The sequence below is a fragment of the Ammospiza nelsoni genome, chromosome 31 (genome assembly GCF_027579445.1).
Source record: "Ammospiza nelsoni isolate bAmmNel1 chromosome 31, bAmmNel1.pri, whole genome shotgun sequence".
In the NCBI taxonomy this organism is placed as follows: Eukaryota; Metazoa; Chordata; class Aves; order Passeriformes; family Passerellidae; genus Ammospiza; species Ammospiza nelsoni.
This window is the reverse complement of record NC_080663.1, coordinates 2,576,579-2,600,582: the sequence shown is the minus strand read 5'-3', so window position 1 is coordinate 2,600,582 and position 24,004 is coordinate 2,576,579. Positions and strand designations below refer to the sequence as shown.

At 52.2% G+C, this 24,004-nt stretch overlaps 1 protein-coding gene and 1 pseudogene across 3 annotated transcripts in view; one reads left to right on the top strand and one right to left on the bottom strand.

Moving 5' to 3' along the window:
- LOC132085611 (class I histocompatibility antigen, F10 alpha chain-like) overlaps positions 1 to 24,004 on the bottom strand; it is a 777,359-nt gene that overhangs the window by 107,457 nt on the left and 645,898 nt on the right. The gene's annotated exons all lie outside the window — the stretch shown is intronic.
- Positions 1 to 24,004, top strand: part of LOC132085554 (uncharacterized) — a 560,373-nt pseudogene that overhangs the window by 248,142 nt on the left and 288,227 nt on the right.

Below are 24,004 nucleotides of genomic sequence, written 5' to 3'. Positions count from 1 at the left end.
CCAGAGCCATGTCCAGGATCCCACGAGCTGCTGCAGGGAGTCACAGGTGGGCAGTGGGGGAAGTGAGGGACGGGGCAGGGGCGACCTGGATTTCAGAACCCCAGCAGACGGCCGGGCACTCAGCACCACAGGCACCCGAACACCAACGCCACCATTGTTCCTTGCCCACAAAACTCATCAGGCCAAGTTCCTGATGGCAGATTGCAGGAGCCACTTGGCAGGAGCCGCGGCGCTGCCGAGCCCGCCCTGCTCCAGACTGGAGCTCCCAGCGCAGCGCGGCTGCTTTGGGACTGCTGCTCCCTGCCAAGCCCCGGCCATGGGGCAAGGGGCGGCAGCTGGGGCCCTGCTGGTGGCACTGGTGGTGCTGGGAGCCCGCCCGGCTGCGGGCGCGGAGCTCTCGTGTGAGTGGGGGGCGGGAGTCGCTGGGACAGGGGGGAGAAGGGGGAAAAGGGGGCAAAGGGCGGCGCCCAAAATTGGGCGGGATGGTGCTGGGGATTGGGGGATTTTTGGCAAAATGGGGAAATGGGACCCCAAAAGTGATTTGGGGAGCGGCCGGAGGTGGGAGGGGAGAGGATGTGGAAGGGGAAACGGGGGAAAGGTGGCAAAGAGGAAGCAGCAGCATGGGCAGGAGGGTCCCATAGCGGCCGTGGGGCACAGGGGGTGCGGAGTGGGGATCCGGTGTGGCCTCCGGAGCTCTGGGGGTGCTGCTGGGGGGTGCTGGGTGGGTACCCCCTGAGCTGTGTCCTGCTCTCACAGGGGTGTTCCAGTTCTAGGCAGTGTCACAGTGTCACTTCACTAACAGCACGCAGAAGATGAGGTTCGTGCAGAGGTACATCTACAATCGGGAGCAATTCGTGATGTTCGACAGCGACGTGGGGCACTACGTGGGGTTCACCCCCTATGGAGAGGGGTGGGCCAGTGACTGGAACAGCAACCCGGCCACACTGGCGTACGCACGGTCTGTGGTGGACATGGTCTGTCCGTACAACTACGATGGGGTTCGCCCGTTCAGCCCCGAGCGCCGACGTGAGCGCGGGGCAGAGCGTGTCCCCTCCGGCCCTGCCCGGCCAATGACCCTGGAGGCCCTCAAAACCTCGCTGGGAATCAGCCCAGAGCCCTCAGCCCTCCTTGTGCCCATCCCCGGGGCCTCCTGTCCCTGCCACTGACCACCATGGCTCCCCCAGTCCATCCCAGTCCCTCTCAGCGCCGCCCCGCTCGTCCACTTCAGCCACGCGTAAAGCTGGCGCTTCTCATCTAATCAGAACGCGATCCTTTGATGACTCTTCTGTTGCCAGGCAGACCTGCAGTGCCGAGTGCCCCGCGCTGGACTCGGCTTCCCAGTGCCGGGCACCTCATTCCCAGTTCCGCCCAGCGCCACCGGGGTCCCTCCAAGCCCGTCTCAAATTCCTCCCCAGTCCCTCCCAGTCCATTTCCATTCTTTTCCCAGTTCATTCCCACTTCACTCCCAGACCTCCACACTCTCTCCCAGTACCCCGCAGCGTGTCCATCTCGCTGGTGCCCCCCTCGAGCTCCCAGCGCAGCTCCGGCCGCCTGCTCTGCTCCGTGATGGATTTCTACCCTGCTGCCATCCAGGTGAGGTGGTTCCAGGGCCAGCAGGAGCTCTCGGAGCACGTGGTGGCCACCGACGTGGTCCCCAACGGGGACTGGACCCACCAGCTGCTGGTGCTGCTGGAAACGCCGCCCCGGCGCGGGCTCAGCTACAGCTGCCAGGTGGAGCACGTCAGCCTGGAGCAGCCCCTGAGGCGGCACTGGGGTACGGGGGAGCCCCTGGGGGCGCTGGCAGAGCCACTGGGCTGTGCTGGGAGCCACTGGGAGGGAGCTGGAGAGAGCCGGGCTGGAACTGGGAGAGGGGCTGGGCAAGGGCTGGGAAGGGGTTTGGGGGATGCTGGGGAGGATGGGATGGGGATGGGGGGGTCCTGGGAGGGAGTTTGGGGGTGCTGGGTGTGACTGGGAGGGATCGCAGTGAGCCCCGAGGGGCTGGAAGGAGATCGGCAATGGCAAAGCGGGGCTCGCCATGAGCTCGGTGGTGCTGGGCACAGACTGGGAGGGCTCTGGCTGAGTCCTGCTGGGACTGCCAAGGGGCTGCGAGAGGCTTTGGGGGTCCTGGGGCGCTGAGGGCACCTGGGAGGGGGCTGTGGGTTGCTGAGAGGGACGGGAGGGGCTTTGGTGGCTCCTGGCCAGGCCAAAAAGGGATCGGGGGGAGGTTTCAGGGGGTCCTGGCTGGGCTGGGGGCCACAGGGAGGGCGCTGGGAGGGGCTCGGGGTGTCGGTGAGAGGTTTTGGGGGTGCTGAGCCCTGCGGACCCCCCAGAGATGCCGCCGGACGCCGCCCGCAGCAAGATGCTGACGGGCATCGGGGGCTTCGTCTTGGGCTTCGTCTTCCTGGCGCTGGGGCTCGGCTTCTCCCTGCACAAGAAGGTCAGGGCGGGTGCTGGGAGTGGCGTCCCCGCCGTGGCGGAGCGTGTGCGCTCCCATCGGGGCCCCCAGCCCGGTGTCACCCCCTTTTCTCTGCCCACAGAGCTCCTGAGCCGGCGGCGGCCGCAGCCCCTCCCCGTGGGCTCGGGCCCGGCCGGGACCCCTGGCTCCGTCCCCGCTCCGCTGATTTTGGGGGGGTCCCGTGTCCCCCCCAGCCCCGCTGGCGCTCTGCCCCCGCCCAGTGCCTGCTCCCAGTGCTCCCAGTAAAGCTTCCCAGTTGGGCCCGGGGCCGTTTATTAGGGGGCGATGGGGAGGGGTTTGGGGGGCGATGGGACGGATATGGGCAAAGGGAGGGGGACAAAGGGTGGGGGCTGGGCCCGGGAGGAGCGGGAGGAGGACGAGGAGGAAGGAGAAGGGGGAAGAAGGAGGAAGGAGGGGGAGACGTCAGAGAGAGATGAGGGGAAGGAGGCGGGAGGAGGAGCGGGAGGAGCGATTGAACCGGGAGAGGAGAGGCGGGAGGAAGAGGAGGGGGAGATGAGGAGAGGAGCAGAAACAGGAAAAGTAGCGGGGATCCCCCGGCCTTCATCGAGGTGTCCACGGGGTGGGCCAGGAAGATGTGGAACCCGCAGCCAGGAGTGTTCCCAACACGGGAGGCTCTGACCCTGGGGGTCACCCGGGATTATCCAGCGCGGATCCTCCAACGGGAGGTGGAGCTGGAGCGGGGCACGGAGCTCGTCCCGACCCGGGGCACTGCGGGATCCGCGGGCAGCAACACATGCTCCTCCTGCTCCATCCCCCCTCCTGCTACCCGGCTTTGCCCTCACGCAGCCCGGGGGGCGCGGGGCGGGGCTGTGCCATGTGCAGAGCCCGCCCCTGGCTGGGATTGGGCGATGGTGCCGTCAGTCGTGGTTGTGGCGCGCTGATTGGTGGGAGCGGGTCGGAGCAGGGCCCCGCTGGCGGGCTGAGGGCGGCCGTGGCTGGGCAGCGGCGCCATTGTCGGAGCGTGTGTGCGGTCCCGTGAGCGGCGGCAGCGGCCGGAGCGCGGTGAGGCGGCGGCGGAGCTCGGAGGCGGCCGCAGCGCAGGTGGGAGCCGCGCTGGGTTGTGCGGGGACTCGGGGCTGGCTGCGGGCCTCGGGGGCGGCAGGGGGCTCGGGCGGGTTCGTTGTGCCGTGTCCGGCGCGTGTTGCCGCTGGCGTGAGGGCGCTGCGGGAGGGGCTGCCCGCGGTCTCCTTGCGGCCGCTGCCTCGGCAGGAGCCGCTGCCGGAGCAGCGCTGGCTCGGCCCGGTTGCTGTGGCTGGGACAGAGGGGGCTGCCCCGTGCCCGGGGCTGTGCGGGGAAATTGCCGTGGCCGGAGGTTTCTGTGCCCAGAGGAGACAGAGGAGTCCTGTAAAAGTGACTTTATTGCTGAGCTGAGGGAGAGGCCGTGGGGCATTTGCCGTGCGCTCTCTGCCGTTGTTGTAGTTCGCAGCCTCCTTTGCATCCTCATTTTCCCGGCCTCATCTCCCTCTCCCTTTGCCCACTGGCTGAGGTGCTTGGAAGGTTCAGACTTCCCGGTCCGCCAACTGCATGTCCTCGTTAATGTGCACCCCCACTTTTGTATAACAGCCGATATTCACGGCTCTGTAAAGGATTTGTTCTTCTGGAAGTTCAGGAATTTAATGGGACTTTCTGTGAGCAGCAGTCCATGTTAATTAGTAACATTTATTGTAGCTGGTGGTTTCGCCCGTTGCTTCCTTATCTACAAATCCCTGATCCCTCGCTCAGCTGCTGAATGAGCTGCACTCTCAAGGTGTGGAGCATGGTAAAAAGATAAGAGTTGCCTTAGCACATCAGAGGCGAAACAGCATTCGTTTAACCCAGGGTCTGCCAGGGAACCACAAAACCGTGTCCCATTTCCATCCTTTCTACGTTTGGGCTGGAGCATGAGGTGCTTTCTTACTTCCTTTGTTATCTGTTTCACCACTTTTTCTTTGTCATCTCTTTGCCAACAGCAGTTTGAGTCATTTAATTTTCCACAAACTCCCCCTTTTTTCTGCTAAAACGTAATATGATACCATCCCATGGTTAAGTGTTGTGTTCCTCATTTCAGTGGATTGATCAGCAGGAAGGTCAGGAGCTGGAGCTGTCTGGTTGGTTATTATTGCGAGGACAGCTTGTAATCTAATGATGCCATTGAAATGAGAAATGGATTTTGTGGCTCCTGATATGAATTGGTTCGAGTTCCCAGGGGCTGGTCCTTGGTGTTTAGGATTTGTTCTGCTGGTGGTTCATCTTTTCCCCATTTTTGGCCGCTCTCTCCAGCCAGGGCTGCATCAATTGACTGCTTTTCTCTAACTAAATCGTCAAATACTTGGATTCCCAACTGATGTCCCTAAATATTTGGTAGCAAAAAATCCCCAGTGCTCTAATATACCCTATATAACACAGAGAGTGACAGCACATGTTGGAGTGGGCAGAGGGATGATTCCCCCCATTTATTTATAATGAAGTTTTCCCAACAATCTCCATTTGCTGTTTCCCTTTGCAGCTTCACCCGTTTCTGTTGCAGGGTCAGATATCCTCCCCCTGGGCTCTGCCTTGAGCTGTGCAAATTCCATCAGTGCCAGCAGGCAGAGCTTGGGGTGAGGGGCAGAGGGAATCAGTCAAATTCCTTCCCCAGGCAAGAGACCCAGGTGCATTGTCCACACTTTGCCCAGCAGTGTTAATTTGCATTTCTAAAGCTCCTCTGGAGGCTGCCTGGAATGGAGCTTCTCTTCCAGGGCAGCCATCTGGTGAGTCACATGTGGCCCCCCCAGAATCTGCTGTTTTTTAAAAAAAGTATTAACTATTTACAAGTTCAAAGTATTATGTTTAAAGCTCTTCAGTTCTACAAATGCCCCATAAAGGAGAACTTGGAAAAACCCAGACCAAAAATTGATTCTCACACTTCTGTCCCAAACCCACCTGACAATATAAAGTGGGAGTTATTATAAAAAATTATTATCATGTTGTTATCTTATCACTGAAACTGCAGGGAAAACAAAAACTCTCCAAGAATCTCTTTAGCGTTAGAGAGTCAAGGCATTCCTTGGTTCTGGCCTGGATGTGCAACAGAAGCCAATTCTTTCACAAATAGCCCGGCTGTGCAGAGAAAATCATTCCATGCCATGCGAGTTTTCCTAGATTTTCCTAAACTTTATGTAGTCTGAACCAATCTAAATCCACTGCTTTAATGTTCATTGCTTCCAAGTTGTGTAAGTTTTTAGTATTTGGTTTCCTGTTGGACCCGGATTCCTTCCCCTCTGATGTGAATTTGGTCCACACTCCTGGATTTCCTTCTCGGCCTTTTCCAGCCCAGGTGTCTCCAGCTCTGCCGGGGGCAGTGTCTGGGGTAGCTGTTGGTTGCTGTTTGCTGCTGGGCAGTGTTGGTGTTTTGTTGCTGGTCGTTATCTCTGTGGGTTATCTGTTGCTGGTCGTTATCTCTGCTCCCTCTGTTGGGATGTTGAACTCATCTCCATTGAGTGGTGTAACACCCCTTAAATAAAAGCTTTAAAATTCATTTCCCCAAGGCAAAGAAAACCAAGCCTGAGTAGAGAAATAGGGTTTAAAAGAACCGAAATCGGTACATTTTGCAGCACTGCAGTGACCTGCGCTGGGTCGGATTCCCCTTCCTTAATAACAGCCTGTCTTGTAGCTCTTTTCCCTTCTGCTGCCCTTGCAGAGCCATCCACAAACACATTTTCTCCCTCAGGCCAGGGAATGTCCCATAATCAATCTGTCCCAGCCTGGGTCTGGAGCTCTGTCCCTTGAGTGCAGGCCTGGGTTCCTTGCCAGCCCCTCTCCAGGCTGTTCAAACAGGAGGCTGGGTTAAACCCTTGCCCTGTCCTCAGTTCTAAATCCTCCTGCACCATTGAACAAGTTTCATACTGTAATAACCGAGCCCTGCTCATCCGTTTAGAGGCTCTTGTCAGACCTTTACCTTGATGCCAGACTTGAACTGTAGGACATCCTATATAGGGTAAATATTTTAGCGCAAGAATTCCTTTGGCAAGACCCTGTTTGTTATCCACCTCTAATTCAAATTATTTTACCCTGTCTGGAAGGGCCATGCAAGCAGCCTCAGTTAATCTTCATTTTAACACTTGAAAATTCTGTGTTTCCTCCTCCTGTCCATCCATCCAGTTTGTTGACTGGCAGGATAGGAGTGTTGTAGGGAGACATGCCTGGCTCCAAAAGCCCTGCCTTTAACAGGGACTCAATACCAGGCTGTGAGCCCTGCCGTCCCTCTCTTGGAACAGGATATTGCTTGTTCTGGTTGCTTTAAAGTAATTTGTAAAGGCTCCAAATCTAATTTTCCCTCTTTCCCTGGGGCAGCCCACACCCTGGGGTTCACTTCAGCATGGGCCTTGTCAGATTTTGGCACAAAGGTAGAGCAGAAGTGGCCTCTGTATCCCCTTTTACAGTATTAAAATAGAGCTCTCAAATTCCTTCCTAGGTAATTACAATCACAGGAGGAAGAAAAAGCAATTCATTTATTTCAAACCTATCCCCCACAGATTCTAATAGTGGCCGTACAAATCATACCTGCTCATCTTTCCCACTCATTCCCTTAAAAATTAAAACATTCCTTTACTATTTTCCCCCTTAGGTCTAAGATTCAGAGTAGATTGAGAGGCCCTTGTGACCATCAGGAAATGCCTCCTCTCAATGCAGACCCACCCTGAATGTTCTCAAGGGCTGCAGTGTGGAGGGTCCCTGGTGTGATGGGAGCTGTGACAGCCCTGCCAATGCATGTCCATCAAGGGGTGGACTTGCTGGTCCTGAGGGTGCTGCTGTCTGTGCTTGCAGTGTCCTTGTGCCCTGCAGCTGGAGCCCTGGTTCCTTGCCAGGGGCTGTTTGGGTGGACTCTCCCCTGCCGAGGAGGGCAATGTCTCTGCCAGGTGCTTGTGGCCGAGCCGTGCCCTGGGTGCTGGGGCCCCCTTGGGCCCTGGGGTTGATCCCTCAGGGGCTGTAGGAACTGTGCCATGGCCTTTGCCTTCAGCTTGGCCTTTTGCTGCTCCCTTCTTGCATTCACCTGCTGTGCCTTTGTGCCCAAGTGCTGCAGGGCCTTCGTGTACCCCTCCTGTAACCCCCTCAGTGCCTGTGGGTGCTTGTCTTGCTTTACAAGAGAGGTGTCTGCTCGGGAAGGCAGAAATAGCCTCTCTTGGAATGAAGAATGCAAACCCCCTCCCTCTTAATTTTTAGACTGGTGAAATCAAGGGGCTCTCAGGCAAAGATATGGGAATAGGAATACCAGTTCTTTACGAGTGTGTATAATAAAGCAAACAAACACCAACAGCTGCGGCACTGACAGCAAACAGAGCCCGGACCCAGTCCCGGCCTTTGGGCTGCGGCGCTTTGCCCTTGGTTGCAGTTCCGGGCACGGCCGGCAGGGGCGCTGGTGGCTCCCGCGGGGCGGGGCAGCGCATCCCTCCCATGGGAACCTCTCTGAACGGAAATAGAGCAATCCCTTCATCTAACTCTTTCACTTTTTTACGTTCTCTAGCCTTTCTCCCGTGTTTTGGGAAAGAATTTGGAGAGGGCTGCCTTTTAACTGAGCTCCTAGTGTTTCGATATGTTGCTTCCTGTAGAGAGAGAGAGTTTCCCTGAACAGCTGGAGCTGTGGTTACCAAGGGGCCGTAACTCAGAGCAGGACGGTGTCAGGGGAGGATATCCCGCCGAGGCTCGGTGGGAGTGTGGGCAGGGTCTGCTGCTGGAATCGGCAGAGGGGGATCTTCCCGTGGAGCCCGAGGCGGAGCGTGGGCAGCCCCCACATGGCTGATGGCGGCTGATCCGGCAGCTGCCGGCAGAGCAAAGGCAGGTGGGAGAGCCCGGCAGCAGCGGCGGTGCCCAGCGCAGGTGGCACGGGCAGGGCAGCCGGGGATGGGATGGCTGGGACCCCCCCGGGTGCGGTGGGCGCGGTGACCTCGAAGCAGGCGGCAGGACAGAGCAACCGCATCTTCCCCAGCATGGCCGGCAGAGCGGCCGCGGGCCAGGCAGTGAGAGCAGGGCACACAAATTGAGCGACAGCGCCGGGGCAGGTGGAGCTGCCCTGGGCAGTGAGGCCGCACCTGGGATGGAAACCGGGGCAGGCGGAGCTGAGGCGGGCAGCGAGCCGGGACCCAGGACAGGCGCCTGGGCCGCGAACGGAGGGGGCAAGACCTGCAGAGGATCCCACTCTCTTTCTGATTTTTCCTCTTGTTCCCTTCCCTTTCATTTCCCCATTTTCTTTTCTTGTTTTTTTTTCTCGGTGGTTTCTCATACTTTAAAGACTTTTATTCTCCTAAAATCTCCTGTCTTACATATGGCATATTCTCTTTCTTCTAGATTAAATGGGTTTTTTTACAAATAAACCCTGAACCTAACAAATCCAAACTTCTGCTTGGATACTTTGAAATTGCCAACGAGCTAACTCAGGAGCTCTTAATGTTGTTTTTCTCATCACCTTTTTATTTATCCTTTGGCAAATTAAGCATCTTTCAGTTACTTGCTTGGCTGCTCTGAGAATCCCAGTGCATCTATAGTTTCTTAAAAAATGATCACACAAAGCTTGAGTACCCCAGCGAGTTTTCTGATTCAAGTCTTCTAATATTTTCCTAGAAGCACATTTTATTTAGAAATTGTCTTCTATCAAGAAGTTTCCATTTCCCTGATTTATCTTGTTCACTCCCTGTCTTGTTAAATTTTTTTTTCTCAGCTTCCCTAAACTTTGGAATTTCCAGTTTTTCCTCATTTGGAGTTAATGTTAACATCACTCTTTCACCTCCATTTTCTGCTGCATCCTTAGCTTCATGATCCGCCAGATTATTTCCTCTTCTTTCAGGCGTCTTTCCCTTCTGGGGTTCCATAACATGTGCTCTAGCTATCTCTTTTAGGTGATTGTAATGCCTCTAAAACCTCTAAAATAATTTCCTCATGTACTAGTCCTTTTCTTCTTGAATTAAGTAATCTTTTTCCTTTCGAAATTTTTTCAAGGAATGTACTACTCTAAAGGCATACCTTGAATCAGTATATATAGTTCCTTAATTTTGTGTTAAATATTCTAGTGCTCTTTTTAAAGTATATAATTCACAAGTTTGAGCTTACTACTTTAAGGTTAATTTCCCTTTTTCCATAATTTGCATGTTTTTCCCATCGACTACTATATACTCTCCATTTTCTTTTTTTGCAAGGAGTTGTATCTGTTAGCTAACGTAACTCCCAAAGGACTATTTTTTCTTTTTTTCTTCCCTGTATCCAACTTACTGGTTTTCTGTCTCATTTTTCAAGATCTTATCTATTCATCTTCTGCCTCTGTTTTTCACATTTACTAACAACCTAAATACCACTTTTCTTTCAGCTACAACACAAAAATAAAAAGCTTTGTTCTCACACTTTCAGTACAATACACCTCCCTCCAAGGAAATATAGTGAAGCTTAAAATACAGAATATACATTACCTATACTTTCATTCATCTAAATTCACTCACTTTTATTTCCCATTCTCTCCCACACATTCTTTCCCACCCTCAGGACACAGAGTGGATCCCTGTTGACAGAGAATCGCGGGTCCCTGTGGCCCCCCTCACCTTGGGGTGGCCTCTGGGTCTCAGTATCTCCGGGCCTCCTGGGAGGGCCCTGACTCTGCTGCCTCCAGTGCCGTTCACCTGTGAGGCTGATTTGTGTGTCACTCACACTCTTTAGCCACGGCCCCCTCACACGCCCTGGGGACAATGGCCCCTTTGCAGGTCACCTGTACCTTATGCCACAGCCCCCACACGCCCAGGAGAACAATGGCTCATTTGTGGGTCACACACTCCTCTTTCCACTGCCCCCCTTCCCACCCGCCCAGGAAGCTGAGGCTGATTTTGTGTGTGACTCACTCTCACACACAACAAGACAACAATAAGGTACCTTTTGTTATGAATGATCAAATGGAGAGCCAAACTTATAAGAAAATGTAGCAAAGATTTATTAATTTGTCTGCAAGACTGAAGTTCGGTCATCTACACTACCACAGCCAAGGGTCAGCGTCGAGCCCGGGTTCGGTGCTGGGTGAACACGGATCTGAGCTCCGAATGTCAGAGTCTCCCCCTGTTCACAAATGCTGCCTGACGCAGCGAGTTCTTTTACAGTTTATTCTGCTCGAGGCAGAGATGACCGAATGTTCTTTGTGTCTCTTCCCATGCATAACCTTGACTTTACATACCCAGAGGTGGACAAAGACTCAATCCAGGTGTTTGATGTTGTCAGTAGACTCTGGGGAAGTCAGCATTCACATGCATCAGGGTGGGGCTGTGGATCATTGTGGTAGCTGTATAATCATCGAGGCAATAATCACTCTTGGCTGGACCTGGTGACCCGGGGAAGCCAGGGATGATCAGCCAGGGATGATCGCCCTGGAAGCTTCTGTTCTTTCATGAAAAACCCCGATGTTTATCTCAACCAAGTCCAGGAACTGGATGTATATGAATAAGACACTGCTCCTGGCTAGGATGGTCAAAAGACATAGTTTGGATTTTACAACATTTTATACATTAATCGCATGAATTATCTCTACCATATAATACATTTTAAAATCACCTATTACAAGTTTAGGTGTTTCTTGCCAGTCCCTGTGCTCTTGGATATCCCTCAACCCAGCTGTGCTGTCCAACCCCAGATGCTCTTGAGCATGTCCTCAATCCAGCAGAATTTTGCTCAACCGTGGATGCTCTTGGAATGTTAATTCCTCAACTCAGCAGATTATAATTCTGGATGCTCTTGGGCTCTCTTATCCCTCAAACCAGCAGAATTTTTAGGGTTCCTTTTTGTCCCATTTCCTAGTGGATTGGGCTCGGAAACTCCTCTGCTCCCTTCCTCCGAGGGGTCCAGCCCCTCTCTGAGACCCAGTCCCAGTTACCCCGGGGGATTCTCTCACTCCTCTTATAACTTGCTGTGTCTCTTTACTGGCTGCTTCCCTCGAGGAAAGTTGGAAAGGGAGTGTGGGAGACTCCAGCACTCACTTGGCAGGTCTGGGACAACCAGCCCTCGTCTCATTCACAGCCCAGAGCAGAGAATGAGGGGAGAAGGGAGCCCGGGAACCCAAACAGCCCCGGCATCCTGAAATGGGGAGAGGGAAGCGGGGGGAGCTTTTGGGATTGCTGGGACTGCCAGCAGCCTGGGCAGGGCGGGCACCGAGGAGAAGGGGGACCCCCAATCCGAGCGTGACCCCCAACAGCTGGGACATGGGGAAACCCCTGAACACCAGAGGGAAGGGACCAGGGACGGGGAACTCCTGGGAGGCTTTTTCAGGGCTGAATCTTGGGTGTTTGGGAGGTTTTTCTGGAGCCCAGATGGCCGGTGACTTGTAGAGATGGACTCGGGCAGAGTAACCTTCAAACTCAATGTGTGCTGGGGAAGATGAAACAGGAAAGCCTTATAAATACGATTGTCTAGCAAAAGATTTTGTGAACATAAAAAGCGTAAGGAAGATTGAAATGAAAGGAAGCTTTGAGATACCTCAGTTAGTGAACAACTGGAAAACAATGGTGTGGCCCAACTGAAGGTAATCCCCTTTTGATGAAACAATTCCCTCTGCTTGCAGACAGATTCAAGGTTCAGAGCAGACCCCACTAGCTCAATAGAAGGCGTCCCAAGAGGAGTTGTTAGGGTGTCGACGGAAGGAGACCAGGACATCAAGTTTATCATCACAGGCCTAATTTTATTGATCAGTACGGCGGGTTAAATACAGTTAATAATGAGCTTCATACATATTGCAAAAGTTGAGCTCAGGATTGGTCAGTTACATATCAGCACCTACGCCTACTTCTGCATTCCTATGGTTCTACTTTTGATACTTTCTACATATTCTCAGGATATATTCAGGAATAATCTCTACTCCCTATCCTCATGTTGCAGCAAGGTCACTGACTGCTGACTTCTCCTTTCAGCTTGCTGGCTGCTGACTTTCCTCCTTCAGCTTAACCAGCGGCATTATGTCAGTATGGCCTTTCTCAGCTAACCAATTATTAATAATACTCTCCACATTAGAGTTTAAAATGTAACAGAGTTTGGTGATGTCATGATTTTTATAGGCTGTTTGTAAAGGCTATAGGATTTGTATCTTGTACTAGATTGGTTAGTGAGAAATAGAATATTCAACACAGAAGAAGATTTATTGTATTGTAACGGGAACCTTACTCTCTTACGCTCTTCCCCTCTTACTCTCTTACCCTCTCATCCTCTCTCCCCCTCTCTTCTCTCGGGCCATCTCCGAGCTGTGCCTGGCAGCTCCCAGCAGGGCCCTGCACCCAGGTCCTTTGCAATAAATCACAAGTTCCACGTCCTGGCTGCAGAGATCTCTCGTCTCTGTCCGTCCCAACCATCCTACCCCCCGATGCTCCTACAAACGCGCTCATCCCTTGTTTTCCCCAAACCAGGATTTCCCATTGCCAAGGCCTGGGAGGCTGCGAGGAAGAGGAAGATGCCCCGGGACACTGAGGCAGGTGAGGAGGAAGTCAGTGCCCCTTTCCCCTCTCTGCTGCTCCATCTCCCAGCCCAGCACAGCCCCGGCTGCAGCTCAGGCCTGGGGGGATCTCCTTGCCCTTGCCTGTGGCACGGAGGCAAATCCCATCCTGTCCTTGTCCTTCCTCCACCAGAGCAGGAGCTGAGCATGGAGAGCAGGGAGGACAAATGCCCGCGGCAGAACCTGGAGGAAGAGGCCGTTTTGAGCGGCTCCACGGCGCAGGAAGCCAACGGGGAGGAAAAGCCCCGGAGATGCTGCACGAGGAGGGGCTGCAAACACAGCCGGCGGGGATCTGAGGGGGAAAGAGCCAGCCTGGGCCGGGAAGGCGGCCGGAGACGGAGCCAGAGCTCGGAGCTGGTGCTCCATGAGCAGCTCCATGGTGGGGAGAAGCCCCACACGTGCGTGGAGTGTGGGAAGAGCTTCAGGTGGAACTCCGAACTGATAAGGCACCAGAGGACCCACACTGGGGAACGGCCCTATGAGTGTGGGCAGTGTGGGAAGAGCTTCAGGTGGAACTCCCACCTGATCAGCCACCAGAGGATCCACACTGGAGAGAAGTCCTATGAGTGTTCCAAGTGTGGGAAGTGTTTCAGCCGGAGCTCTCACCTGAACCAGCACCAGAGCACCCATACTGGAGAGAAGCCCTATGAATGTGGAGAGTGTGGGAAGAGCTTCAGCCTGAGCTCCAGCCTGATCAGGCACCAGAGGACCCACGCTGGAGAAAGGCCGTACAAGTGCTCCGAGTGTGGGATGTGCTTCAGCCTGAGCTCCACCCTGGTCACGCACCAGAGGACCCACACTGGGGAGAGGCCCTACGAGTGTTCCAAGTGTGGGAAGTGGTTTAAGACCAGCTCCCATCTCCTCCAGCACTATCGCATTCACAGAGAGGAGAGGCCCTTCCAATGCCCCGACTGCGGGAAGGGATTCAGGTACAACTCCCACCTCATCACCCACCGGCGCATCCACACTGGGGAGAGGCCCTACGAGTGTGATAAATGCAGGAAGAGGTTTGTGACCAGCTCCATTCTCCTCCAGCACTATCGGATTCACACAGAGGAGAGGCCCTTCCGCTGCCCCGACTGCGGGAAGGGATTCAAGCGCAACTCCACCCTCGTCACCCACCGGCGCATCCACACAGGGGAGAGGCCCTACGAGTGTCCCCAGTGTGGGAAGAGCTTCTCCAGCAGCTCTAACTTGACCCAACACCAACGGAGGCACCACTAAGGGAAGCCCTGCGAGTGCCCCGAGTGCGGGCAGAGCTTTGTGCGCTGCTCCAGCTCCATCCCCCACTGGAGGAGGCACTTTGGGCACAGCCCAGGTGAGCCACATTCCTTGTGATCCATGTTGGGAACACACCTGGCTTCTTCTACTTGTAATTTCACCTTAATTTTTTTCTATTCTCCATCTCTTTGCACTGCAAAAGCCAAGAGGAATGGATCTGTCACCTCCAAACCACTCAAATCCCAGTGAAAACAGCTCAATCTTACCCCAAAAAGAGCTCAAACCCACCTCAAAAAACTCAGTCCCATGCCAAACTCACTCGATTCCGCAGCCATCAGGCTGAGATGAGGTTGGGAAATGATTTAGCGTCGTGGGATCTCAATTAGAGTGGTGGGATGGAGATTGTGTGGGGCTGGGTGTGTGGGATGTATCTGACAGCAAAGAAAACTCTGAGACTTACTGATTTCTCTCCCGTTCATGTTCAGTCTGTTGCAGTTCTGTTTGCAGAGTGCCGCCTTCTCAGCTCATTGTCTTTGTGTCCCTTTTCTCTCCTGCCTCTCTTTGCCTGCTCCGTTTCTCTCTCAGTGTCTCCCTGGGCCCACGGACCACCAGAGACCCTGCTCTGATTTAATTGACCCAGGCACCACCAGAGACCCTCCCTATATTTAATTGCCTCAGGGACCACCCATTACCCTCCCCTGATTTATTGCCCCAGTGACCACCAAAGACCCTCCCCTGATTTAATTGACCCCTGCCTCCAAAGACCCTCCCCTGATTTAACTGAGCTTTCCATGCGTTAATTGACCCCTCCCCTGAATGGACCCCTCCCCTGATTTAATTTAGCCTTTCCCTGTTTTTATTCCCCTTCCCCTGATTTAATTGACCCCTGCCCTGATTTAGATGACCCCTATGTCCCCACAGACCCTCCTGTGATTATTTATTATTTTATTTCCCAATTATTATTTTAATTCCCAGTCCCACGAGCTGAAGTCCTGAAGGCTGGCAGGGAAATGTCTCTGTAGGATTTTGCTCCATTTCCCTTCAAGGGCGGGAACATCTTTTCCTGGCTGGGAGCTGGAATTGCAGACTTTTGGAATGTGTGCCGGGCAATACGGACTGGGATCAAACATGGACTGAGATCAAATAGGGGTTGAGATCAAATATGGACTGGGATCAACTATTCATTGGAATCCTACAGTGTGGGATAAACTGGACTGAGCTTATATAGACTGAGATCAAATACGGGCTGGGATCAAATATTAATTGGGATAAAAATGGACTGGGATCAAATATGGACTAAAATCAGCTGTGGACTGGGATAAACTGGACTGGGATCAAATCAGGACTGGGATCAACTTTGGACTGGGAACAACTTTGGACTGGGATCAAATATGGCCTGGATCAAATATGACAGATTTTATGGACTGGGATCAAACATGGACTAGGATAAGCTATGGAAAGGGATCAAATATGGACTGGGATCAAATATGGATTGGGATCAAATGGACTGGGTTCCTACAGACTGGGATAAACTGAACTGAGATTATATAGATGTCGTAGTTTGAGAGGAAGTTCGTTTTCTGGGATATGAAGTGGTCAGGCCAATAGGTGCTCACATTTGAATACTGGTACCTGGATTGGCCACTGGGGACATTGGATACGCCTCTGAGAACTCAGGGGATAAAAAGCAGAGCACTCCCGTGGGAAGCTCTCTTGGGTTCCAGCGAGGGAAGCAGGTCGGACCTCCCCTGCCCAGCTCCTGGCTGGTTTGGGGCTGGGTGAGGTTGGCCTGGCCCGAGGATGGAAGGGTGGAAGAGCCCCGAGAGGCATCGGGCAGCCACACCTCCCCACCAGGACACAGAGAGAGAGAGACAGAGCGCCTGTGCCACCATGAAATTTGATATCCTGTGCTGGCAGCACAGCCCGGCTGGCGGAGAAGGGCAGGGGGGATGCAGCGAGAAGGGGTCCGGCCTCTTGTGGGAGCTTTGGGTGGGCAGAGCCCGAGCTTTTTACCCTTTTTCGGACAAGGAAAACTTTGCAGAACATTAACCTTTCCTGGAAGAGAGATAGGAGATGAAATGGAGGAAGGAAATGTGCAAGTGTGAAGGTCTGGGCAAGTGAAAGATGTCAGGAGAGTAGAGAAGAATCTTAGGTGGGAAGAGATGATGGAGTGGCCTTAGCTGGACTTTTCCTGTATAGCCATGGACAGAACCATGTTTCCTGTGACACAGAGACTGCATCCAGGGGGAGGCAACAGCTCAGAGCCAAGAGGGTTCAGTGTTGGTACCCCTGGGCCCCAGGGGGTGAAATTTGGGGGGCACAGGTGTCCCAAAGGTGAGACTGTGCCCTTTTTGGAGCGGGACAAAGCATCCTTAAAAGGACAACCCTAGAAGCAGCTCTGGTCCATGTGCAGTGGTGAGAGCACTGGACATGGAAGGAAGATATCACGATGGCAGATGATCTCCGGGCGGTGCCATGAGTGACGTGGAAACACACGAGGTTTCAGCGGTGTTTTCGGGGGAAGCCTATGGCACAAGAAGGATTCCTCTCCCCTTGATGAACTGAGAATTCATTACCTAAAGGGTGGTGATGGACCGAGAGTTGGTGATTTGGGGAACAGATGTATCAGAAATTTGGTGGTGGGGGGGGAGGAAATGTTTTTGTTTTTGGAAAGTTTTCATTTCCCTGTGTGTTTCTTGTTACTTAGAGTTGTAGTTTAGTTAATAAAGGTTTCTTTTCTTTATTTCTAAGTGGGGGCCTGCTTTGCTTATTCCTGGTCACATCTCACAGCGGACACCAGGGAGCATATATTTTCATGGGGACACTGGCATTGTGCCAACATCAAACCATGACAACTACGCTGCCAGTTGGCCTTTTTCCACCACTCCAGCCATCCCCACAGAATATTGGCTACCATCAATCAGTGTAGAGGTAGAGCTTTGGCCATTTCTCTCCCTTAGCAATGTCCAGGGCCAGCTGTACAGCTTTGAGTTCTGTAAGTTGACTTGATCCACCTTCTCCTTCAGCAGCCTCTGCAACCTGTCGTGTGGGGCTCCATACGGCTGCTTTCCACTTCTGGTTCATCCCTGCAATGTGACAAGAACCGTCAGTGGAAAGAGCGTAGCGCGTTTCCTCTGGGGGCAGTTGGTTATAGGGAGGAGCCTCTTCAGCCCATGTCACTGGTTCTCGTTGCTCTTTATCTGTAAGACCAAAGTTCTCACCTTGCAGCCAGTTTGTAATTATCTCCAAAATCCCAGGGCAATTCAGGTTTCCAATACGGGCGCACTGTGTGATAAGAGCAATCCGTTTACTCCGTGTAGCGTCAGTGGTGTGGTGGGGGGTGGGAACCTTTCCTTTGAACATCCCCCCCAGCACCGGTAGTCGGGGTGCCAGGAGGAGTTGTGCTTCCGTGCCAATCACCTCTGAGGCAGCCTGGACTCCTTCACAGGCAGCCAAGATTTCCTTCTCTGTGGGAGTGTAGTTGGCTTCTCACCCTCTGTAGCTTCGACTCCAAAATCCCAGTGGTCGACCCCGAGTCTCCCCAGGCACCTTCTGCCAAAGGCTCCAGGACAAGCCATGGTTCCCGGCTGCAGAGTAGAGCACGTTCTTCACCTCTGGTCCTGTCCTGACTGGGCCAAGGGCAACTGCATGAACAATCTCCTGCTTGATCTGTGCAAAGGCTTGTTGCTGCTCAGGGCCCCAGTGGAACTCGTTCTTATTGCAGGTGACCAGGTAAAGAGGGCTCACGATCTGACTGTACTCAGGGATGTGCATCCTCCAAAAACCTGTGGCACCTAGGAAAGCTTGTGTTTCTTTCTTATTGGTGGGTGGAGACATTGCTGTGATCTTGTTGATTACGTCTGTAGGAATCTGATGCCGTCCATTAATAAGGCCTCTGATCAGCCTTATCATGAAGCAGAGCCTTGGTGCTCAGGATCTCAGTCCCTGAGGAGGGACCGGGTGCCCAAAGCCAGCTCAGGCCAATGCTGCGGGGCTACCTTTCTAGCCAGCCTGGTGATATTCAGCTCTATAGTGATTAGCAGCTCTTAGGACCTCAGCTCTTTGCTTGCTAGGTAATGGAGCCCCGGGCTTGAGGCAGCAGCAGACGGAGAGAGGAGAAGGAGAAGGCAGAAGCTGTTCCACAGAGAAGGCTTTATTTGGGGGTCCGCGAAGGGTCTCAGCTCTTCTTCTGAGCTAGTAGGGTACAGCATGCTACTTTTATAGGCTTGGCAAGTATCCAAACTTGACCAATGGCAAGGGATTAGGGGGACCATAAAATGGCCGATAGGTAAAGGCTACCATGGCATTGCCTTACATGGTTATAGAGACAGGTTATAGGGCAGATGTCCATGGAGTCAGGAAGCTTCCTTGCTGCTGTGTCAGCATTCCTTTTGTTAGATTCTCCATGGTGCTTTTGCTAAATGTATGGGGTTTACTACAGTCCATCTTGCCACTTCACTGCCAGGAACTGAATCTCACGAGCTGGTCCCTTTACCTTGACTTTTTCATGGCAAAACCAGCTCCCAGGAGGATTTGGATGATTTCCTTCCCTTTCTCAAACACTTCCGCAGCTGTGTTCCCCCACACAATGATGTCATCAATATACTGCAGATGTTCTGGAGCCTCACTCCTTTCCAGTGCAGCTTGGATCAGTCCATGGCAGATGGTGGGGCTGTGCTTCCACCCCTGGGGCAGTTGGTTCCAGGTGTACTGCACTCCCCTCCATGTGAAAGCAAACTGAGGCCTGCATTCTGCTGCCAGAGGACTGGAGAAAAATGCATTGGCAATGTCTATAGTGGCAAAGCACTTTGCTGCCTTGGACTCCAGCTCGTACTGGAGCTCTAATATGTCTGGCACGGCAGCACTCAGTGGTGGAGTCACATCATTCAAGGCACGGTAGTCCACAGTCAATCTTCATTCTCCTTCAGATTTTTGCACAGGCCAAATGGGGCTGTTGAAGGGTGAGTGGGTCTTGCTGACCACCCCTTGGCTCTCCAGCTCTTGGATCATCTTATGGATGGGGATCACAGCATCTCGAGTGGTTCTATACTGTCGTCGATGCACTATGGAAGTGGCAATTGGCACCTGTTGCTCTTCTCCCATCAGGCATCCTACTGCAGATGGATTCTCAGAGAACCCAGGCAAGGTGCTCAATTGCTGGATGCCCTCTGTCTCTACAGCAGCTATTCCAAATGCCCATCTGAGTCCTTTTGGGTCTTTGAAGTACCCACTTCGAAGGCAGTCTATACCCAAAATACATGGGGCCTCTGGGCCAGTCACAATAGGATGCTTCTTCCACTCATTTCCCGTTAGGCTCACATCAGCTTCCACCAAAGTGAAATCCTGGGATCCCCCTGTCACACCAGCAATAGAAACGGACTCTGTCCCCACATGTCTTGATGGGATTAATATGCATTGCGCACCAATATCGACCAATGCTTTGTACTCTTGTGGTTCCGATGTGCCAGGCCAATGAATCCACACAGACCAGAAAACACGATTTTCCCTGGACTCTACCTGGCTAGAGGCAGGGCCCCTCAAAGCCTGGTTATCTTTCTTTCCCTGGGTGTATGTTTTGGATGTTCCTTCGAGGGGATCAGACATGTCATCATCATCATTCCTGGCTGTTCGGGTACGGGCAACTGGAGCTGCTTTCCTTCTGGTGGCTTCCTTCAGTTCTCTCACCCGTCATGCCAGAACAGCAGTAGGTTTCCTATCCCACCTTCTCATGTTTTCCCCACAATCACGCAGGTAAAACCACAGCTCACCTCATGGGGTGTATCTTTTCTCACCATCTGGGAAATGTCTGCCTTGGAGACCAGAACCTCGGATCTGTACTGCTGAAATTTGGAGAAGGTCTTCTTTAATCTCCTCTCTAAGCTTCTTATGATTCTCCTCTATCTTATCCTCTAAGTTCTGCAGACGTGTTTCTACCGCTGCGATTTTGGCATGTGTCGGGCCATGTACAGCATCTGCATATGCTCGGAGCTTCCTTGCCATGTCAAGCACAGTCTCATCCCTCTCATCCCTCTTCATGATGGCTAAGGCAGAAGCATATTCATGTGGCCCAAGTCGTACGAGTTTTCGCCACATCACAGACATGCATGGTACTAAGTCTGGGTTCTTAGTTGTTAATCATCTGAGAAGATAATCTCTGCCACTGCCATTTCTCTCAGGCATTGGATCCCTTGCTCTATTGTCTTCCACTGAGTTTGCTGCATATAGAGATCGTCTGCGCACAGGTATCTTTCTGCTACACTTCTTAGGAGCTGTTCCCTGAGGCTGTGAGAGTTAGCCCCCCTCATCATTCCTTGGTCTATGACAGGATGCTGTGACAGGGATCCCAAATGCCTGGCTTCAGTGCCGTCCAGAATTGTAGCCTCGCATGCAGCATCTCAGAGACGGACCAGCCAACTAATTATGGATTCATCAGGTTGTTGGGTGTAATCCTTCCGTAGGCCACGAAGGTCCTTCAGGGAAAAGGACTCAATATTTGCATCTGATCTTGCACCTGCTGCTTTGACTCCTGATTTTATGTCAGGAGGCATTGAGGTTCCTTCTCCTTCATCATCATCATCATCATCATCATCCCCTGGTTGATTGGTCTTTTTCATGCATTTCCCACTTCTAGTGCTAGTAGCAACAGCCATGGGTTTAGATGCTGGCTTCGAGCCTGGGCTGTTGGCTGCAGCCTGAGTCACCGGGATAGTTGCTGATTTATCTCCCTGCCCCCCTGCCTCTGTCTGCTGCCCGACAGGATCTAGCAGTGAGCGATGAGCACAAGCCAGGGCCCAGCTCACTGCAATGACCTTCCTCTCCTTAGGCTCATCCTGGTACTTCTCTTTCAGATATTTCTCCACCTCAGCTGGGTTCTGAATTTGTTCATGGGGAAAATCCCAGACTATAGGGTCATTGAATTCCTTCAGCATTTGGCCCATATCCTCCCATTTCCCACACCACTTAGGATTTTCCACACCAGGGTCTACTCCTGAGTCAGGGGTCTCATCAGCCTGTCTAGAAATCTCAGCCCTCATCCTAGAGAAGCAGCAGGCTGTATAGAGGAAGGTTACCAGATTGAATACCAGAAAGATGGTTTCTTTAACATTGAGGGGAAACTGAACGTTCTTCACTAGTAATGCAACAGATTCATAGGAGAAGAAGGAAAGCAGAGGCTGAAAAACCTCATTCCCTCCTGCTCCTCCTCTAACAAACTGGATGCATAACCATAGCCATGAACCATTCATACCTGGAGCAGACCCTAGCATGTTTATAAACTTTTTACACATCATTACCACCAAGTCCAGCAGGATAGCTATTCTGGTCACCGCCCCTCTGATGTAAAAACTACATATTAGGGACAATACTAGAGCTATTTCTGGGTAAGAAAATAAACCTAGGGACCAGAGAGGTATTAAAATCTCAAAAAACCCCAGGGATCAGAAATGCATGCAAACCTGCACCCCAATGGACATTATGAATTCAAAAAGCATGGCTATTAGCTGATTTAAATGAACACAGAGTAATAGCAACCAAAATGCAGTCAAAACAGGGTTTTTCCTCTCTCTCGAGCCACCAGGATGGGCGCTAAATTTTGTCCTGGTTTAGGGTAAATTTGGTAGAGAATCTCCAAAAGGGGCCCCTCCAGAAAGCAAACCCACATGGCCCCTCCTCCCAGCCGATTTGGGAAGGATTCCTCAGAGAGAAGTGGAAAGAACCTGTTTATTTAACAGGCACAGCACCCCCAGCACACAGAATGAACAATACCGGATGAGACTACTCTGAAAAAGGTGACAAATTCAGAAAGTCTCTCTCGGGGGTGGTCGCTCTGTTCTCAGTCCCTCCGGCGCTGGGGCAGCTGCTGCAGTCACAAGGTGCAAACTCTCGGTGTTCTCAGGTCCCAGTCCGGAGCAGGTTCGAGATGGTCGAAAAAGAGGAGAGGACAAACAGTCCAGGAAGGAATTTGGACTGTTTAGCTAAACTAGCTAATGAGCAGGAGCAAAAGCAAGCAGAAGCGAGAGCAGAGAGAGAGAGAGAGCGAAGCAAAAAGCAAAAGCAGCAAAATCAAGACCCGCAGTCTCTCTGCGTCCCGCCAGGCTGATAAGAATACCCAAACAAAACTTTCACTCTTCAGAGCCAGTCTTAAAGGCACAGAACATGATATCCAGGCTTAAGCGAACACATGAATGGGGACACAAGCATCATAACGTCACCCTAGGACACCTTAGAAATCTGGTCCAGGAGCAGTTGGACCAGGGTCATCTGGAGACTTCTACCAGTCCCTGGAACACTCCTGTCTTCTGCATCAAGAAAAAATACGGGAAATGGAAGTTGTTACAAGGCCTCCAAAAGGTCAATGCCATGATGGAAAGCATGGGAACATTGCAGGCGGGCATGCCGTCGCCTACCATGCTTCCCACAAATTGGCCAGTCCTCATCGTGGATCTGAAGGATTGTTTTTTGCAATTTCTTTGCATCCTGATGACAGACCAAAATTTGCCTTCTTGGTGCCAGCAATTAACAATGCTGAGCCCACACAGTGATATCAGTGGAAAGTTTTGCGCCAAGGAATGCAAAATTCTCCGGCCATATGCCAATGGTATGTGGCCTGTGTCTTGTCTGGAGTTCAGAAGCAGTTTTCTGATGCACGTCTGTATCATTATATGGACGACACTTCAGTGGCTGCATCCAGGACGAGCTGCTGAGGATTAAGCCTCAGTTGCTCAATGCTTTGTATTCTCATGGGCTGCAGGTGGCTCCAGAAAAGGTTCAACAACAACAACCTCCTTGGAAGTATTTGGGGGTCAAAATTCTGGAATAGACAATCCAACACCAGGAGGTGCAATTTGTACATTTGGTGAAGACGCTGAAGCTGAAGACCCAGAAATTGGTAGGTGTCATCACTTGGTTACGTCCGTACTTGGGACTGACCAACACACAACTGTCTCCTCTGTATGATTTGTGGAAAGGAGACAATGGTCCTGCTTATGCATCACAGAAGATGTGGCAGTTCCTGCAGTTGTGGGGTGTGTCACACAGGTTTGGTATCCCTCCCTCCGACTGGTCAGGCTATTGTAGAAGATGCTTGTGGTACTCTGAAGCGGGTTCTTCAGAAACAAAAATGGGGTATGTAGGGTAAAACCCCACACAGTCAGTTGGCAAAAGCTTTGTACACCATCAATCATCTTACTGTGCCACAGAACTCAAAAAATCCTGTCATTTTGAATCATCACCTTTCGTTGCAGGCTCTGGACGAGACACGTCAGCCTCAAGCAAAGGTTCAGATGTGGAATTTAGTCACCAAACAGTGGGAAGGTCTCTATGACCTTATCACTTCGGGGCGTGGGTATGCTTGTGTATCCACAGATACTGGGGTACGCTGGGTACCTTTGAAGTGTGTTCGTCCTGACCTGCGACTGCAAACAGAATCCAGCACATGGGCAAAATGGAAACCGTGACCAAACTGAAAGTCATCAAGTGGATGAATCATTGAGTGATGACTCAGATACAGATGGTGTGAGTGATCACTCCGATGATTCTTCCATGACTGGACACTGAACATTGTTCATTTTTCCTTTAAACATTGCTCATATTTCTTTTTTTTTTTTTTAAACGGAAAAAGGGTGAGATGTCGCCCTGTTCTTTGAAGGTTCTTCTAAGCTTTCTGATGTTTACATTTTTGTAATGGAGTTTCTTACACACTTTTCATGTAAATAATGATTGTTTTGCAGTTCTTTCTGGAGGAGGAGAAAATTGATGGACTGTTGGTTTGACCAGTGTGGTTGGAGAGGTGGCAATTTCATCCTCCAATCCATGGATGCTTTTGGAATTTTATAAATATTGAGGTC